The sequence below is a fragment of the Phyllobates terribilis genome, unplaced genomic scaffold, assembly GCF_046119375.1.
Source record: "Phyllobates terribilis strain yellow unplaced genomic scaffold, ASM4611937v1 Scaffold_5__5_contigs__length_657084704, whole genome shotgun sequence".
NCBI classification, from domain to species: domain Eukaryota; kingdom Metazoa; phylum Chordata; class Amphibia; order Anura; family Dendrobatidae; genus Phyllobates; species Phyllobates terribilis.
In genome coordinates, this window is record NW_027362765.1 from 533,402,697 (window position 1) to 533,407,712 (window position 5,016).

A 5,016-nucleotide genomic window follows, 5' to 3' on the forward strand; every position below is an offset into this window, starting at 1 on the left:
CAGCAGTAACGACACGGAGTCAGTTATGCAGTCCAGGGCCTTTACTCACAGTTCTTATTATCCAGACCACTTCTGCAGGTAACGGCTGCCCACGTCGTACTGTGCTCACCAGGTGAGGGGCTCAGACAACTCCCAGATAACTTTGGAGCGCTTCACAGGACCCCCTTTGTATGTCCTTTGTCTGGCCTTTCTTACCAACCCTTCTGTCCGGCTGCCTCGGGCTTCCTCTTGGTAAACTTGGCTCCAGTTTCCCTGACCCTATGTGGTGCCTTCCTAGCGGGTGTAGCGAGGGGCTGCACCACATAAAATGTCACAGCCTCCGGTTTCTAGCTGAGGGTCGTTTCCCGCCTCCACTAGTTTCGGGGACCGGTCTCCCCCTTTGGCCTGATCCCTCCACGCAGTGGATTCGGGCGTGCGGTGGCGACTCGCCCGTCCGCACCCCTGGGATCCCTTCGTTCCTCGTTCCTGGAGCCTTCTCCGCTCCTCTTCCTTCCTTCTCCCTCTTCCAGGCCTGGGCCTCTGTTACTAGGCCCGCCTCCGGAGCAGAGCTCATGCAGAGCCCCTGCTCCCTGTCACTTCTGCTCAGACTTCTCTGCACTGAACTAAGATGGTGCCCACCTTTTATACTCCCTTCTCAATGCACCCAGGAACTGCTTCCTCCCTGCTCCTGCGCTACAGGGTTCCCCTTCCTCAGTGTTCCCTCCCCCCTCTCCAGCCAGGGACAGGGACTGTCGTGCCCATCTCAGGGGCATATTGGTCGCCCTGCCCCACGGCATTGTGGTGTAATGCATGCAGGTCTTGGGTCCTGATCCACACTCCATCCTTACCTGAGAGTGAGATATCACACCTCTGGGTGAGGTGCAATACCTCTGTAGCAACCGAGCCCTCAGGGTGCTACAGTTCCATTTATCTTCAGCCTAGGTGACGCATTGCGATACAGGGCCGTGATTTTGGCTATAAAAGGGTCCCCTAGACCCCTACCCCAAGCTTTTTAAGAGAATAATATATGGCGTGCCAGGAGACTCTATGGAATGCTTTCTCAGCATCCAACGAGAGTATCTAATTACAAATTTTTAACTGCATCTAGCCCAGGAAATACTTTGTGCCTAGTAGCAGTGTCTGCTAGTCAGCGGATTATCCCGGCTGTTAAGCAAGCTACACCACCTGTAGTTTGGACACTTAATATTTTCAAAGGAAATGCTTCGGGACCACGGGATACTCAGTGAAGAGCATCAGGAGGCACCCCAAGGCATAGGGGCTGGGACTGGCGGTAGGATGCCCTGCGGTGGACAGCCGAGCTCGATCCTTATAAAAGCTTTTTAACTGCAGCAGCTTTAGTGGACGCTACTGGAGCTGGAATTACGCGGCTGCTGGCATGAGACTTGCCCTCCAATATATCCTTGTAAAAGGATTTAAAGTGTATTCATTCAAATTAGAGAGACAATTTAAATTGAAAAGCTTAGAGCTGCCTCCACCACAGGGGGGCTCGCTCGACCCACCAGCGGACAGGCACCAGTATTGGGAGAGGGGGGCTGGCCGTCAGGGTCCACCGCGGCTCTGGCACAAAGCCGGCGACACGGAGGTGGCACGGGCAGGAACGGACTGGCCGTGTCGACTTCTCACTTTTTGGATTTTAGAAGGGCATGACATGCCTATATCTGTGTCTCCCCCTCCTTTTACTCCTCCACCTCTTTTCTTTTCGCATGACTATATGTACTTGTCACTTTTCCATGTGTTAGTTATGTCTTCTGAGCAGTTTGTCAGCTTTTGGACACCTTTGAAGGTGTTTTCTAGGTGTTTCAATGTGTTTTTGTTTGCCTGCCATTGGTTTTAACGGTGTTCGGCGAACACACGGGTGTTCGACGAACCGAACCAAACTCGAACACTACGGGGGTGGCTCAACACTAGTGTAGTATCTATGGGGATGCTTACAGCGTGCGTTCCACGGGCCGGAAACCGGAAGTCACATTATCAGGTAGTGCGGGCGGGGTTAGCATGCGCCATCAAGACCAGATGGTGATCAGGTCCCATGACAATTTCCACCGCAATTATTGGTTCAGACCACACATAAAATTAGCCTACTTCCCCTGCACTATTACGCCCCCTCAGGAAGTCAACTGATGAAACGTGCATATTGGACGAGGGACTCTGCATTACAGTGGTGCCTGCACTGTACTGGCTCTGCGGTATGTTACCATTATTTATTATTTGATTATTTACATTTGCATTGCATGTTACTATGGTTTAACATACGGTTCACTGGCTGCATTATAGCATACTTTTGAAACAGTAGCACACTCCAAGCAGGCACATATATTTTTACATCTTATGCAATTTATAGTCCCTCACAGTGCGGAGGTGCTTTTTAATATTTGTCATGTGTATGTATATTTAACATTAATAAAATTTCATGTTTGCTGAATTAATTTGGTCTTCGGTGTATTTATCGGATTCGGACCAAATTATATGATAGTCATGATTATGTGGTGTCAGCAACTTCATGTGTATGTGTAGGACGAACATGGTTCTTTGATTATAATGCGGATTATCATTGCCGAAAAAAACGCAGCACTACCAAATATTTTGCGGAAGTGATGCGTTTTCGCCGCCATTGACTTGCATTAGAACGCATGGATTACTCATCACTGTATATGTAGATGAGCATTCCATGCGTTCTAATGTGCGGATGGTACCCAGGTCAAGATGAGAGGATACTCTCCTCCGGACCTGGGTACCATAGAAAACTGTAAAAAAAAAATAAAATAAAATAAAAACTGAAGGAGCTGCGCTGATGTCATAGTCATGTGACTGGTCACGCGACGCTGACGTCGGGAGGTCCTTCAGTGTAACGCGATCTGCTGGCAGCCGTGACGGTGAAGCAAAACTCTGGGGGCCATCAGAAGGTAAGTATAGATTTATTTTTTGACATTCTCTCGGGTCACACTATATAAATCATTGCTGTTTGCATGGATTTATATAGTGTGACCAAGTTGTCAAGCACTTTCCAAGTGATGCTAAAATCGCTTGGAAAGCGCTTGTCAAGCCGCATGCGGAAATGCAAGTGAAGAACGCTTCACTTCCGCATGTCCCTGGCAGGAAAAACGCATGTACATTCCGCATGCGTTTTTTCTGCCAGGGGAGATGCAGAAATGCTCAGGAAAAATCCGGAGCACTTCTGCATCGTGGGCACATAGCCTGAAGATGATTTTGGGGAAGATGTATGTGTGTTTCCTGTGGGACAAAAGGAAGAGAGGGGAAGTGGATGCAGAGGGAATTTGGAAAGTTAAAAAGTGGAGATATTTTGTTAGTATCTCTTGAATTTTGTTTTTGCTGTTTTGAAATATGAAATAAATATTTCCGATGATGATGTGGACAGCAAATTGCATATTGGATTTGACGCAGCTGTTTTGGTGGATTGTTCCTTTGTCTGGTTTTCATAGACTGTGGAATTTCCTCGTCTTAGGAGAAAAAATAAATAAAATCTTTTCTTATCAGTTTAATATCTGATACGTCCCCTATACGTACACCTATTTTCACACATTCTCCTCTCCCCCCTAATTTCCCATGCACCTCAAGACCGGGAAGGGTGGGGGGTAGAGGGGGCCTCTAATTATTGAACAAATGAGCAGCTGTCGCCCCTGCTTCCCAGTCTGCAGCACAGCTAGATAAAAGCCAGGAGCCCATTATGACACATGCAATGTCTGTTCCATTCTTTCATTCTTAAATGATTCCATTGTCCAATTGTTAGGGGGCAATGAAACAATGAGCCAATGGAATAAGGCAAGAATGCAAGATTGGAAGAATGGAACAGACATTGCACGTGTCATAAAGGGCTCCTGGCTTTTATCTGGCAGTGCTGCAGCACCAGCTTCAGTCTATAGGAGCCTACAGACTGGGAAGCAGGGGGGACCGTTGCTCGTTTGTTCATTGATTAGTTATCCTCTCTACATCCCCCCCGGTCTTGAGGCGCATGGAACATTGGGAAGGGGGGGTAGAATGTGTGAAAATAGATGGACTTATGCAGATTAAAAACCTGTGGGGTGCATCTGCAACAAGCAGTATAGTTGTGGGTTTTAAGGTGTCTATTGATGAGCAACATGTCTTCCTAAGGGGAGTCTTTGTCCTTATCCCTACAATGGGTGCCTTCTTGGGGCCAGGGTGCAGCCATAGGCCAAAACTAATTCAGATATTCGCTTCTTGGCCTTTTGGCTAAGATCAAGTGTAGTATCTTTTCTTATCAGTTTAATATCTGATACGTCCCCTATACGTCCACCTATTTTCACACCTTCTCCTCTCCTCTCCCCCCTAATGTCCCACGCGCCTCAAAACTGGGAAGGGTGGGGGGTAGAGAGGGTAACTAATTATTTATTTTCAAAGTTTTATTTATTGAAGAAGTAGACATAACAGATAGATTACATACACACATTTTTCAATCAGAATCAAATTGTATAAAGAAAAGTGTACAACAAATTTTAAATATTTGAAATGTAGGTACATGGATTTGTCATGAAGATTGCAGAAAAACATAGTAATGCAGATGCTGCAATTTGAACATATAATCAATGTATAACATAAAAGATAGACGTAATTGTCTCTATATATAAGTAATGACAAAATAAGAAAATCAAGGATAAGAATGCGTAAAAAAAAGAAAGAAGAGAGTCAAATAATCCGCTCGGTAGTGAGGAAAGAGAAAACTTGGATATAAAAGGGGGGACAGTCAAGGTAGGAGGAAGAGAATGAGAGGGGAAAGTGAAGAGGGGGCAGGGATGGGGGGTCCTGTCTCTGTATGAAGAGGATAAAAATAAGAATAGCATATATTACAATGTTGAGATAGTTTATGTGATAGAGGATAGGTAGGAGGCGGAGTTTCTAAATTTCTGCCAAGGAGTCCAAACCCAAGGAAAGGAGGTGAGATTTTGCATTGACAAGGCTGCCAGTTGTCCAGTTTGGAATAATTGGAGGATTTTTAGAAGCAATTGCTTCTTGCTTGGTAAATCAGGTGTACGCCAAAGA

The 5,016-nt window shown here is 46.2% G+C and overlaps 1 pseudogene; it reads left to right on the forward strand.

Moving 5' to 3' along the window:
- Positions 1-4,189: 4,189 nt before the first annotated feature.
- LOC141150851 (U2 spliceosomal RNA) lies at positions 4,190-4,405 on the forward strand (annotated as a pseudogene).
- Positions 4,406-5,016: the final 611 nt, after the last annotated feature.